This window comes from Phyllobates terribilis, unplaced genomic scaffold, assembly GCF_046119375.1.
Source record: "Phyllobates terribilis strain yellow unplaced genomic scaffold, ASM4611937v1 Scaffold_29__1_contigs__length_15306474, whole genome shotgun sequence".
NCBI lineage: Eukaryota > Metazoa > Chordata > Amphibia > Anura > Dendrobatidae > Phyllobates > Phyllobates terribilis.
In genome coordinates, this window is record NW_027362789.1 from 1,038,627 (window position 1) to 1,054,122 (window position 15,496).

A 15,496-nucleotide genomic window follows, 5' to 3' on the forward strand; every position below is an offset into this window, starting at 1 on the left:
GGCCCACGAAAACACACGCTGAGTAGTGTTGAGCATTCCGATACTGAAATATCGGGTATCGGCCGATATTCACTGTATCGGAATTCCGATACTTAATTCCGATACTTTTATAATATCGAATACCGGAATCGGAAGTTCCCATAATGCCTGCGCTCTGCAGTGTCTGTGAAGGATGACAAGCTGGATGGCAGCGCTCAGCTGCGATCCAGCTTGTCATCAGAATGCCATCCCAGCGTGGGAGAATTCTGCTGATTGTTTAAAAGCCGGCGGGCGGTAAAAAGCCGCCGGCTTTTAAACAATCACACAGCCCCATACTGCTTCCCCGCAGCCTCCCACCCCGATCCTCCGCTCCCCTCGCCACCTCCAATCCCAATCGTAAATTAGGACCGGGCGGGGAGCGCAGCACCAAGGAGCGAAGGACCCGGGCGGGGAAGCCGGCAGTGAAAAGACTTCACCGCCGGCTTTCCCGTTCTGTGCTGCGCTTTCCCGCCGGTTATTTCAAATGAACAGCTGAGGTATCAGGTGATGCCGATCAGCTGTTCATTTGAAGTAGCCGCGGTGCCCTCAGAGGGTTCATGTGAGTTCATGCTTGACTGCATGAACTCACATGAACTTTCCCACGGCCGCACAGGTCAGCCTCACCTCCCAGACCCGTCATGATTAGTGTGTGCGGGGTGTGTGTGTGCGGGGTGTGTGTGTGTGCGGGGTGTGTGTGCGGGGTGTGTGTGTGCGGGGTGTGTGTGTGTGCGGGGTGTGTGTGCGGGGTGTCTGTGCGTGCAGGCAGACATAGGCCGATGTGACACTACTACTCCCATCGGCCTATGTCTGTCCCCCGTCCACTCGTGCCAGCAGGATCAGCTCGATGGGAGCAGTAGTTCCCATCAGCCTGATCCTGCTATATAAATTGCCCTACTGTGTCCCCAATAAATGTTAGATACATGTCATTGGTGGCCAGTGGTTACCTAAAAGAAATTAGTTTATACATTACCTGTCCCCGCCGATCGTCACCTAAAATAAAGTAAAAAATAAAAAACTACACCTATACTCACCTAGACACCTAATTCCCCGAAGCCATCGATCTCCTGTAATAAAATATAAAATAATAAACCACAACCTTATCCTTACCCCTCCGTAGCAGTCCACGAGTGTCCCACGAAGATCTCCAGTTCAGAGCAGCCACATAGAATGTGACCGCTCTGAACCGCTGCCGCCGCTAGAATGACGGGGCCGTAAGGGTTCACCAGAGTTAAGGCAGCGCTGCTCCGGTTAGCTGCTTTACGGCACTGCTGTATCGTGAGAAATTCCCACGGTACAGCACTGCCGTAAAGGAGGTCTCCGGAGCTGCGCTGCCTGAATGCACTCCAGTAACCTCAGTCAGTGGCTCCCGCTGCCGGGAGCGGACGTGTTCCCGGCAGCGTGAGCTTACAGCAGCCATGCACAGCTGTCACCATCTCCAGATGTGACAGCTGTGCATGGGAGATCAGCGCAGGAACGTGGACAGGTAACTATTTTTTTTTAGTAAACTAAGAATTAAATAAAATGGTGTTTTATTTCAAATAAATTATTTTTTTCTGGGTGTAGTGTGTTTTTTCTTTTTAACACTTTGTAGGTTAGTAATGGGGGTGTCTTATAGACACCCATCATTACTAACCTGGGCTTCATGGCAGCTGGCGCTGACATGAACCCCACCACTATTACCCCCTGCCACCGCACCAGGGCAGCGTGGAAGAGCGAGGCTAAGTGCCAGAATTGGCGCATCCTATGGATGCGCCATTTCTGGGGCGGCTGACGGCTGGTGTTTCTAGCCTGGGAGGGGGCCAATATTCATGGCACCCTTCCTGAGCTATTAATATCAGCCCCCAGCTGTCTGCCTAGCCTTTGCTAGCTATTAAAATAGGGGGGACCCCACGTCATTTTTTTGGGGGGGGTCCCCCATTTTAATAGCTAGTAAAGGCTAGGTATTCAGCTGGGGGCTGATATTAGTAGCCTGGGAAGCTCCGTGGGTTTTACCCCCTTCCCAGGCTTCAAACATCTGCCCCAGCCGTCTGCTTAACCTCCGCTAGAGACTAAAATTATGGGGGATCCCACGCCATTTTTTTTTAAAATAAATCCTTTATTTTAACACTAAATGACATTTGAGGACTTAATAAAGATGCAGTCCCTAAATTATTATTTATTTTTTAATAAATTTTTCCCAAAACTTTTGACGTGGGCTTCGCCATATTTTTGTATGCCAGCCAGGTACAGCATCCAGCTTCTATGAACGCGCCATTTTCCGGGGCGGCCGCGGACTGCAATTTTCAGCGGGGGGGGGGGGCAGAAAGCTTGGGCCTCCCTGCGCTGCAGATTCCATCCCCCAGCTGCCTAGTTGTACCTGGCTGGACACAAAAATAGGGAGAAGCCCCACGTTTTTTTTTTTTTAATTATTTCATGAAATTCATGGAATAATTAAGAAAAAAAGGGCTTCCCTATATTGTTGTGTCTGGCCAGGTACAAATAGGCAGCTGGTGGTTGGGGGCAGCCCGTTCCTGCCTGCTGTACCTGGCTGGACACAAATATAGTGTGAAGCCCCACGTCAATTTTTTTTTAATTATTTCAGGAAATTCATGAAATAATTAAAAAAAAATTATGTGGGGCTTCGCCCTATATTTGTGTCCAGTCAGGTACAGCAGGCAGGAACGGGCTGCCCCCAACCACCAGCTGCCTATTTGTACCTGGCCGGACACAACAATATAGGGAAGCCCTTTTTTTCTTAATTATTCCATGAATTTCATGAAATAATAAAAAAAAAATTGACGTGGGGCTTCGCACTATATTTGTGTCCAGCCAGGTACAGCAGGCAGGAACGGGCTGCCCCCAACCACCAGCTGCCTATTTGTACCTAGCCGGACACAACAATATAGGGAAGCCCTTTTTTTCTTAATTATTCCATGAATTTCATGAAATAATTAAAAAAAAAAATGTGTGGCGCTTCGCCCTATTTTTGTGTCCAGCCAGGTACAACTAGGCAGCTGGGGGCTGGAATCTGCAGCGCAGGGAGACCCAAGCTTTCTGGGCCCCACCCGCTGCAAATTGCAGTCCGCAGCCGCCCCGGAAAATGGCGCGTTCATAGAAGCGCCATCTTCTGGCGCTGTACCCAACTCATCCAGGGCCCTGGTGCGGTGGCTCATTGGGTAATAAAGGGGTTAAGGCCAGCTTGGCATTATCAGCTGGCCCTAAGCCCGAAATTCATGGGGTCACGCCAATATTAGACATGACCGCCATGAATTTCTAGTAAAGTATTTAAAAAAAACACAAACACCCAGAAAAAAGTCCTTTAATTGAAATAAAGACACAATTCTTTATTGTTCTAAATTAAACCATACTTACAGTCACGCCCATTCCAGCTGAAGCCAACGATCTCCTGCAATAAAAGTAAAATAATAAAGCAACCTCATCCTTACCTTTCCATGGCTCCCACGACAGCTTCAGCTCTGCTACATCGAGATGACAGGCTGGACCGCAGCAGAACGCTGCCATCCATCCTGTCATCCCGCAGACACTGAGAAGCACAGGCATGCTTGTGCTCCTCAATGTCTGGCTGTGACGGCATAAAGATGAGCCGAGGTCATGTCCAATGAACTCAGCTCACCTCATGTACGTCACTGACAGCGTGGGAAAATTCTCCTGCACTCAGCACTTCAGCGTGAGAATTTTCCCACACTGTCAGTGACGTGCATGAGGTGAGCTGAGTTCATTGGACATGACCTCACCTCATGTATGTCACTGACAGCGTGGGAGAATTCTCACGCTGAAGCGCTGAGTGCAGGAGAACTTTCCCACGCTGTCAGTGACGTGCATGAGGTGAGCTGAGTTCATTGGACATGAACTCGGCTCATCTGGATGACGTCACAGAGAGACACTGAGGAGCGCAAGCATGCCTGCCTTCTCAGTGTCTGCGGGATGACAGGCTGGATGGCAGCTTTCTGCTGCGGTCCATCCTGTCATCTCGATGTAGCAGAGCTGGAGCTGTCCTGGGAACCATCGAAAGGTAAGGATGAGGTTGCTTTATTATTTTTCTTTTATTGCAGGAGATCGTTGGCTTCAGCTGGAATGGGCGTGATGGTAAGTATGGTTTAATTTAGAACAATAAAGAATTGTGTCTTTATTTCAATTAAAGGACTTTACTCTGGGTGTTTGTGTTTTCTTTTAACTTTGACTATGGGGTTAGTAATGGGGGTGTCTTATAGACGCCTCTCCATTACTAACCTGGGCTTGATGTCAGCTGGCATTATAAGCTGACATCAACCCCAACCCTATTACCCCCTGCCACCGCACCAGGGCAGCGTGGAAGAGCGAGGCTAAGTGCCAGAATTGGCGCATCCTATGGATGCGCCATTTCTGGGGCGGCTGACGGCTGGTGTTTCTAGCCTGGGAGGGGGCCAATATTCATGGCACCCTTCCTGGGCTATTAATATCAGCCCCCAGCTGTCTGCCTAGCCTGTGCTAGCTATTAAATTAGGGGGGACCCCACGTTATTTTTTTGGGGGGGTTCCCCCATTTTAATAGCTAGTAAAGGCTAGGTATTCAGCTGGGGGCTGATATTAGTAGCCTGGGAAGCTCCGTGGGTATTACCCCCTTCCCAGGCTTCAAACATTTGCCCCAGCTGTCTGCTTAACCTCCGCTAGAGCCTAAAATTAAGGGGAACCCCACGCCAATTTTTTTTTTAAATAAATCCTTTATTTTAACACTAAATGACAAGTACAGTAATCAACACTGTCACTGTACTTCATATATATGTGACTGACATGTTTCTATCTATCTAATCTATGTGTGATTCTCTATTCTTTCTGTTCTAAATTGTCGGGTACCGCTGCTGAATTGCCGGCCGGCTTTCTTAAAGAGACGGTGCATGAAAACACTATTATTTTTTTAAATAAATCCTTTACACTAAATGACAAGTACAGTAAGCAACACTGTCACTGTACTTCATATATATGTGACTGACATGTTTCTATCTATCTAATCTATGTGTGAAGCTCTATTCTTTCTGTTATAAATTGTCGGGTACCGCTGCTGAATTGCCGGCCGGCTTTTTTAAAGAGACGGTGCACGAAAACACTAATATTTTTTTTAATAAATCCTTTACACTAAATGACAAGTACAGTAAGCAACACTGTCACAGTACTTCATATATATGTGACTGACATGTTTCTATCTATCTAATCTATGTGTGATGCTCTATTCTTTCTGTTGTAAATTGTCGGGTACCGGTGAATGCCGCTGATGAATTGCCGGCTTTTCATGTCATTCTACATTATTCTTAGTTGTTTTACTTCATGTAGAATTAACCTACAAGGAAAGAAAGGGTTTATTTTCATTCCGATATTTGTGTCCCATTGACTTGCATTGGTTTCCGGTATCGGAATCGGCGATATCCGATACTTTTTGGGTATCGGCCCGATCCAATCCGATACGATATTTCCTGATATCGGAAGGTATCGCTCAACACTAACGCTGAGCCCTCACGTATGTATTGACCCCCAGCCGGGCAAGGATCTCACCTTTTGAGTCTCTGGTAGTCCTGGGCGTCCTCTCGGCTGAGGTCGAAGCTGGCCTTTTGGGCATCACCGACCAAAAACGGAGCCACCATTTCTGCCCACTGGCCGGCTGGTAGGATTTCCCGCTCTGCCGTGCGCTCATAAATGGTCAGGAAGGCTTCCACGTCGTCCTCCGGTCCCATCTTCCTCAATGCTGAGCTAACCTTGTCCCGGGCTTCGCGACGTTCTGGGGCTGGTGCCGTCGGTGTCTCCCGCAGGGCAGCAATCTGTTGCAGCAACAGTTCGTTTGTTTTCTGCTGCTGCTGGTACAGCAGCTGCTGCTGTTGATTATGATGCTGTTCCCGCTCCTGTTGTTGCCGCTGAGTCTGCAGCTGCTGCTGCTGGGCAAGCAGCAGCTGCTGCTGCTGGGCAAGCACCAGCTGCTTTAACAGCTCGTCCATTTTGTCCACGGGGTGAGGCTGAAAGGTGGCAGGCCGGTAGGGTATGCCTCAGTCACTGTGCCCGCATTCTCCACCAAGCTGTAAGGCGGCGGTGTTCACACCATGCAGTAACTGAGGCAGTGACCCAAGCAAGTCCAACATAAACAGCTTTTATTTTAGCAACTCACGGGTTAACAGAAAGTCCTCCGGTTCGCAGCTGGGTTAACAGAAAGTCCATACACAATGGTCGCCGAGGTCGACGGCCGTGCCGGCCGCTCAGAGCTTGACAGGTGCAGAGGGATCCAAGGCAGTCAGTCCTGCTGAGGTTTCCTGCTGTGCTCCTAGCAGGTTCCAACATAGAACAACCCTAATCCTTAGTGCAGGGGTTTTAAAGGACTTGTGGCAAGAGCCACTGGAAAACCCGGGTTGGAGGGAGGAGGTCGCCCCACTGCCTCCTGTGACCTCCTCCCAAAAATGAAGGCCCTGCCAGGTTTTTACTAATCTGCCTTAGCCAGATAGCCTGACTAGGTCCATGCTTACCTTCATTCCTGCATTGCAGCTGCAGGTGTGTCCGTGACTGCAATGCACTCCAATGGTTTTAATAGGTCTCTGTGCACATTCTGGGGGAGATATAACGTCCCTCGTATACGATCCCGGTCACTGCCTCACAAAAGTCAGAGTACAAGGAGGGCGAGATTGTGTATTAGGTAGGGAGTGTATTAGGTAGTGTTCTTCCAGTGTCCATATTAAAACAGCTCTTGTCAGAGGCAAAGCAATATTCTTCCAGCACACACAGAAGTAGCATTTTGTGCTGCCTTTTTTTTTTTAGCACCGGTCTATTTTCCCTGCTGTTTTAGGGGTCAGAGCCTACCTTCTGTCCATATTAGTCCACTTAAAAAAGCGTTTTGTGCCCTACACAAAGCAGTGGTCCAAACATGTCCTACTGCCTGCTACAAAGCATGCACCAGGCCATTTTAACCACTATTTTGGCTGTGACAGCTATCTTGGCTTGTGCCATCAACATCTGAAAATCTGTCGACGTGGACGTGGTATTTTCAGTGGTGCGCGAGAAGGCACTCAGTGTGTGTCAGGTCAGAAGAAGCTTGATGCATCCACTATGTTCCTGGAAAAATTTCCTGGCCTGGAACGTAAACGTGTGTGGAAGCCACAAGAGCGAGAGCAGATTCTTTCTTGGATAGCAGACAAGGCCTCTACGCATTTGTCAAGCAGCAACAAATCTTCCACGACCACACAGTCTACTGTGGATACACAGAAGGCTGGCCCATCCAATCCTGAAGCTGGTTCTCCTTCCTCCAGTCATTATCAGTCACAGGAGATATATGACCCTAAGCTTGGCCACTCTGAGGATCTGTTTGGTACGTATCCTTTGGTTGGCTCTGGACTATCACCGTGCAGCATTGAAGCGGGACAAGGGGAGGTGGTGCGCGAACATCATTTTTTTTGTCTCCAGAGGTGGAGGCTGATGATGATGAGACACAGTTGCTATCAATTCAGCCTACAATGTCAACTGGGAAGGAGGATGAGATGGAAGACGAGGTAGTCGATGATGAGTCCACTGGTCCGACCTGGACCGTTGGCATGCATAGCCACAACAGCAACACAGAGGAAGATGGATATGTAGCACCAACACAGGCACCAAGGGGTCGTGGTTTGCCCAGAGTGAGAACTGGGTCAACTGTTCCCAAGAGCACCCTCGCTGTGCGCCAAGTCAGGGCCAGGGGGCGTTCAGCTGCTGTGTGGAATTTTTTTTCTGAAAGTCCTTCAGAGAAAAACATTGTAGTCTGTAGCATCTGCCATACCAAGTTGAGCAGAGGCCAGGGCAAAGTCAACCTACATACTCACCATCCAAGGCTCAAGTTTGATGCTTGAAAACCTTCTATTCAGGAGACATAAATACAAAACAAAAATCTAGGGTGGGAAGACATCAGCCCACCACCAGGGTGTAGGAGTACTACCGGACTAAGGCACCTGAAGGGAAAGCCCGTCTAGAGACTGGCCACCCTCCGGGCACCCAGTCTTTCATACTCCAGAGAGCGTATCTTCACCAGGTCACATAGTATGTTCCTCCAAACTTCATCTACACTGAGGATTTTACTCTGCATTGAAACTAAAACTGGTGCGTTCCATGTGAAATACCTGACCACTACACTTACTATGAATAAAATGGTTCGGTCCCTTCTCCCAAGGTCTCCAAATGCTCCATAGGCCCACCCGGCATAGAACAATGGAAACTTCCATCCTGTTGTACGCCTCTGTATTAAAGGGACAATGAAGGAGGAAGTGCTTCATGCTTTCCAGCATGTTAGCACAAGCCTCACGGGGGCGGCACCAAGTCAAGTCCCAGTACTTCTTGGGGATCCTGCTAGAATTTAACAAACTCAACCCAACCTCCAGATCCCGACTTGGGCAGTCCTTGAGGACCAATGGACTCTGAAAATGAGAAAGCAAGACCCTCCTATTGAGGAGTTTCCTCGGGAGGGACCTCACCTCCTACATTCCCAGACCCCACCGATGAATCATTTTCAGGACCGGGGTAACATAAGCCGGGAGATACCCATGCTGTGTACGAAGATCCTTCAATCTTCCCCCTGTCTCCCATTCCTGTAAGAGAGGCTGAAACCATCCCTTGCAGGATAATACCCACAGAGTAGCCCTCTCCTTCAAGAGGTTTTCCACGTTAACTTTCAAGAAGGTGTTCACTAGGAACACCACGGGGCTCACCATATCCAACCACCCTAGCCTCCTCGTGCAGTAAGTGACCTCCCGCTTGACTAGGTTCAGTCTATTCCCCCATAACATCTGGAAGAACAGACTGTAGACCCATGTCCAAAGAGGCTCTGGCAAGTCACTGACGCTACCCAGGTAGATTAGTAAGGGGAGCAGGAAAGCTTTGCACAGGCCATCCCTTTCCCTCAGGGTCAAAGACCAACCCTTCCATTGGTCCACTCTTTGGGCGACTCCTTTGATTCTGCCTTCCCAGTTTTTCATGGGGTAATCACCCTGGCTGAATTCGGTGCCAAGGACTTTGACGTGTTCTTGGGGTTTGGGGAGGGTGTCCGGAAGATCAAACCCGGGATCTCTACCTCCCAGCCAGAGACTTTCACACTTATTCTGGTTGACTTTGGACCTGGATGCCTCTGAGTAGCACTCCACTTCTGACATCACCACCATTGCCTCCTCTTGCGAAGAAACAAAGATGGTGACGTTCTTCCGCGTAGGATAGCCTACGGCGCCACCCTGCCCCTCCGCGCCCCTGCCAACGATCCACAATCAATCCTTCTGAGAAAGGGATCAACTGCAAAGGCGTAAAGCAAAGGGCTAAGAGGACAGCCCTGACGGACACCAGATCCTACCCTGAAAGGTTATCCAATCCACCCATTTACCAGAGGGAAAGTCTCAGCCCCTGCATACAAGGTCTTAAGCCAGTCCACAAACCCTCCAGGCAGAGACCATACCTCAAGAGTGGACCAGAGGTACTCATGGTTAACCCTATCAAAGGCTTTTGCCTGATCCATGGTCAGCTAGAACCCCTTCCAAAGGCCTGCCCTGCCTTGCTCCATGGCCTTTCGAACAACAGGAACAGCACTAAAAGTGCTACGGCCAGGAACGCAACAGTGCTGAGCCTTTGAAAGGAGCCAGGGTGCAAACTTCATCAGCCTGTTGAAAAGTATCTTAGCCAAAATCTTCCTGTCCTCATTGAGAAGTGCTATGGGACGCCAATTCTCAATGCTTGACGGATCCTTACTCTTCGACAAAATGATCAAAGCTGACCTCCTTAATGATCTCGGCAGAGTGCCCGAGGAGAGACATTCATTAAACACCGGAGTCAAGAGGGGGACTAAAAAGTCCCTAAAGGCCCTAAAGAACGCGGATGTTAAGTCATCTAAACCTGGTGACTTTTTGGGTCTAAGCCCATCGATCGCCAGTCTCACTTCCTCTTCAACTTTGAGTACTGCACACACCTCGTGAGCGGTGATCATGCTATTATCAGCATAACCATCCCGCTGCTGTGTCTCTTAAAACAATTACTGCATAATCTCAAAGAGGAAGCTTTGAGTGCCCCGCATGTTGGTATGGAGCCAGATTTCCCAATGGGTGTTACTACCCAGCCCACCCAATATTCTGAGGCAACAATGGGTGATGAGGAGGAAGATGAAGAGGGAGAGGACTTGTTTTTCTGTGCTACCGAGGGGACCCATAATGCTACAGAGGGGACACCCAACCCAAGCTTCATGTATGTCCAGGCTGGATGGGCTGGAGAGGAGGACAAGGAGGTGGAGGAGGATGCGGCGGCGAGTCAGCGTGAGGAGAGGATGGGTACTTTTTCTACTGTTGGGGACACAGAACATTTGCCTTTTGCAGCTTGGCCCACATGGCACAGTTCATGTGTAAGTGTCTGTGGCAAGACTCTCGCGTGATACACATTTTATCCAACAATCTATACTGCTTGGCCACCTTTATCGATCCACGGTACAAGGAGAAATTTCCTTCTCTCCTTTTGGAGTCACCAAAGAGTTTTACAATGGAATCGTTTAAGAGGGCCGTTGTAGATCAGTTGCTGAAAACATCACCCACAGACAATGCTGGTGGCAGAGGTACCGGCTCTTTTCAACACCAAGGGATAATGGGGAGAAACACGAACATCAGCTCCAACGGAGGTGGGGGGAAAATGTGCACAAATTGGGCAATTTTCAGTAAACCGGCACTACAGCAAGGGCTATCTGTGCCTTTAACAATGCCAAGGAGGGATAAGTTGCAGAACATGGTCAAGGGTTACTTAAGTGACCATACGTGCGTCCTTTCTGACACTTCAGTTCCCTTTAATTATTGGGTGTCTACACTGAGCACTTGGCCCGACCTCTCCTTATATGCCTTGGAGGTGCTGGCCTGCCCGGCTGCTAGTATGGTGTCTGAGCTTGTTTTCAGTTCCGCTGGGGCAATCATCACTGATAGGCGCGCACGCCTCTCCACGGAAAATGCAGACAGACTTACTCTGATTAAATTCAACAAGGACTGGATATCTCCACAGTTTTTAATCTCTCCAGTTGAGAGCAAGCCAACCTAAATTCACCAAAAATGCAGATTCATGCTACTGCTGTTAACGTCACCCCCTTCCCATAAAAAACAGATTCCTTCCTTCATCAACCATGACTCAGCCTATAGGGCTATTGTTTTCAAACCCTATGCACATTGTGCAGTGGACAAACCAGGACAGTATTCCTACTCCAGCCTAACTACTATTTGTGATTGGAGGCCCTTGGGATGGTGGCTTCCTGCGTCAACTATGACTCAGCCCATAGGGCTAATTTTTACAAACGCTATGCACATTGTGCAGTGGATAAATCTGGAATGTACAGTGGTCCTACCAAACTAATATTTGTCATTGGAGGCCCTTGTCACAGGTTGTGCCACATTGAGACTGAGATTGACAGTACATTTCTATTGAATATGTATCCTCTGTCACTCTATGTGGCAAAAAACATGCCTGGCTTGTGCCACGTTGTGACTGAGATAGGGGATATATATTCAATAGAAATTTACACTGACTGTTGATGACCGACTGATGGCCCTCTGAAAACGTGAATCGAGGGCCACAACTACTACAGTACTCCATCATAGATAATGTTTGACAAGGGAGGCCCTTGTCAAGGAATCTCCCTGCACCTATGACACAGCCCCCAGGAGTAATTTTTGGAAATACTATTCACATTCTGCACCGGACCAAGTAGTACAGTATCAAGAAGTCTTCTCTTCCTATATAATCTTGGGAATATTGACAATCAAAATCTCTGAGCCATTTGGAGAAGCTTCTCCAACCCATCTTTGTGGGGGGCACCATATATCTTTTGTCCATTGACTTGCACAAGTGATATATTTGTGCTAGTCAACTGGATGACTAGTGCAGCTTTATTGTTCCAGTTCACTGAGTTCAGCCATACCTGAGGATCGCAGGCCACATTCACTGCTACCTTCTAGTACTCCATGTCTCTTGGCTTTTTTCCCTGTAGTCTCTGCCCTTAAAATTATTATTATTATTATTTATTATAGCGCCATTTATTTCATGGCGCTTTACATGTGAAAAAGGGGTATAATACAAGAGCAATTACAATAATCTTGAACACAATGTGACAGCGACTGGTACAGGAGGAGCGAGGACCCTGCCCGCGAGGGCTCACAATCTAAAAGGGATGGTGAGGATACAGTAGGTGAGGGTAGAGCTGGTCATGCAGCGGTATGGTGGAGCTGTGGTTACTGCAGGTTGTAGGCTTGTCGGAAGAGGTGGGTATTCAGGTTCCTTTTGAAGGTTTCCATGGTCGAATGAGTCTGTCTGTTAAATGAGTTAAATAATAGAGTGAGGGCCCTACAATATGAATAAGTGAGGGCACTCTCAAATGTACACAATGAGGGACCTCCAAAAATCTCTAGAGGAGGGCACTTCAAAATGTATGATACAGGACCACACGAGGGCTCTCATAAAACTCAGCTTTCCTGCCTACTGCAGAGCCTCTGAGCATTTGAATTTAGGGCCACAGTATCACATGGTGGTGGAGGAGTAGAAGGAGGAGGGTCAAGCCCAACGCTACAATGGGCACATTGTAAACTGCTATTGAATATGTATTCCACTATCTGAGTGTCAATGATGGAGGGACCGCCCAAATGTCTAAGTAACAGCTGTCCCTCCAAATCGCATGTTATAGAGCCTCCTGAGCCCTCTCAGGTCAAAGATCAACATACCTACAAGTACGTTTTAGCTGTGCTTGTAAAGTGCTGGGGAATAGCGAACTAAAAATGATGTATGACAGAGAGACCTACAAAATGTATAAGTCAGGGCCCTCCCAGTTGTAAAAAGCTGAAAAAAGCCACAGCAGTATGTGTGAACAAAGGCTAAAAGGGATATTTTTTTGGGCTTCTCTGGTTTATTTAGCCTTATATACAAGTGATTGTGCAGGAAAAACTGTTTCTTAACCTTTTTGGCCTGTTAAATGCAATTTAGGTTAGGTTTGGTAGTTGTTCTTGTGTATCTGTAAAAGTGGCGTAATACTGCGACAAACTTAATCCCAGAAACCATATGTGAGTCAGAAATGCATGCAGGCACATTCTCCAGGCTCTTCCCATTCTGTTTCATCACTTTCCATCCATGTCAGCCTTTTCCTCAGGCCCCCAGACCCCTTTGTGTAGGGTCAAGCAGAAAATTACTCGCATTTCCCATTGACTTACATTGTACTCGCTATTCGGAACGAATACGCAATTATTACAAAGTACTCGTTACGAGTATAGCGATTATGGTACTCTCTCATCACTACCGATCATACTGTAGATGTGACTTCTCCATCTGTTTGTGACTTGTACAATATTTCTTTCAGGGTGAAGATCTGACCCATATTAATACTACAGAGACATATGTGAGGGGTGATGAGTGGCAAAAAGAGGAGATTCCTACATATGACTACCCTGGTGAGTAGTAATCACTAAATGCAGAGAAGTCACAGATTCTTCTCAGTCACCGGCTGTGGCTGGTTTACCGGTCATGTAGTTCAGCTGTATCACAATCGTGTGATCACCATTTTGCATCTAGACCAAAACATTGTCCTCCACCAAAAACTGTTCAAATGACTTTGGACATTGAAACTCATTTTCTATAGAACTTACAACCTGGAAGATCCAACTACCAACTGAAATTAGAAGATCCTGACTCTTACCTGCCCAGATCTGTAAACTACCATGCCAAATGACAGCGTACGTAGAATGTGCTGACAAGTTAGAAAATCACTTGAACAAAAATATTCTGATGGGCCTGTGAGAGAAATCAGAGGGTAATGATGGTGTTGGCTTCCTAGATCCCTGATATCTTATAGGATGAATCTACCTTCTCTCCCTTCTGTGCTGCTGAATGTGCTCATATGGTCCCTACAAGACCAAGTCCAGTCTTTATGACCAAACCTCGCTTTTATTATCGGCAACATTAAACGTGCAGTGAGGGCCAAGTGTGAATTTCGATACACTAACAAAAGAGTTTCCCTTTACCCTGACTTTTCAATTTCTTTTTAATCCAAATAACTTCAAATAGATAAACTATACAAAAAACATTACCCCTGTGCCATGATATATCTCTAAGCTGTGAGTGTCTGATGGCTGTAAAAAAAATGTATTCATGCCTGCAGGAGATATGTTGGCATGACTCGAGCCCTGGTTTCATGGATTCACTCCACGTCATAAATTATATTATCGATCCTAAAGAATTTAGATGCAATTTATCCTGAAATGGGGGCATTAATACTTTATCTACTCTTCTGGGCAGGACTCATAGTAGCTCCAATGGTCCACCATAGATAAGTGCAACTCTGGTTTACTGTTGGAGCCCCCCCCCCCCCAACATACATTCTTGTTGGGGATGTAACATGTTTTTTTATTTTGTCTTTTTTTATACAGGTTCATTCTGTATGTTAGTTTGATTGTGGTGGGATTGGCCTGCCTCACTTATGTGAGTCTGTAACTCAATGGTAGTCTTTCAAAAAAGGTCTCCATTGTCTCTTCCAAATGCCCGAGTTTTACATTTAAGACACCTCAGCTCTGCACTATTATAAAAAGTTCTCATTAAATGTACAGTACAGACCAAAAGTTTGGACACACCTTCTCATTTAAAGATTTTTCTGTATTTTCATGACTATGAAAATTGTACATTCACACTGAAGGCATCAAAACTATGAATTAACACATGTGGAATTATATACTTAACAAAAAAGTGTGAAACAACTGAAAATATGTCTTATATTCTAGGTTCTTCAAAGTAGCCACCTTTTGCTTTGATGACTGCTTTGCACACTCTTGGCATTCTCTTGATGAGCTTCAAGAGGTAGTCACCGGAAATGGTTTTCACTTCACAGGTGTGCCCTGTCAGGTTTAATAAGTGGGATTTCTTGCCTTATAAATGGGGTTGGGACCATCAGTTGTGTTGTGCAGAAGTCAGTTGGATACACAGCTGATAGTCCTACTGAATAGACTGTTAGAATTTGTATTATGGCAAGAAAAAAGCAACTAGGTAAAGAAAAAGGAGTGGCCATCATTACTTTAAGAAATGAAGGTCAGTCAGTCTGAAAAATTGGGCAAACTTTGAAAGTGTCCCCAAGTGCAGTTGCAAAAACTGCCCCAGGAAAGGAAGACCAAGAATCACCTCTGCTTCTGAGGATAAGTTTCTGAGTCACCAGCCTCAGAAATCGCAGGTTAACAGCAGCTCAGATTAGAGACCAGGTCAATGCCACACAGAATTCTAGCAGCAGACACATCTCTTCAACAACTGTTAAGAGAAGACTTTGTGCAGCAGACCTTCATGGTAAAATAGCTGTTAGGAAACCACTGCTATGGACTGGCATCAAGCAAAAGAGACTTGTTTGGGTTAAAGAACACAAGGAATGGACATTAGACCAGTGGAAATCTGTGCTTTGGTCTGATGAGTCCAAATTTGAGATCTTTGGTTCCAACCACCGTGTCTTTGTGCGACGCAGAAAAGGTGAACGA

At 47.0% G+C, this 15,496-nt stretch overlaps 1 pseudogene; it reads left to right on the forward strand.

The window, feature by feature from the left end:
- LOC141178574 (uncharacterized) overlaps nt 1–15,496 on the forward strand; it is an 86,633-nt pseudogene that overhangs the window by 13,857 nt on the left and 57,280 nt on the right.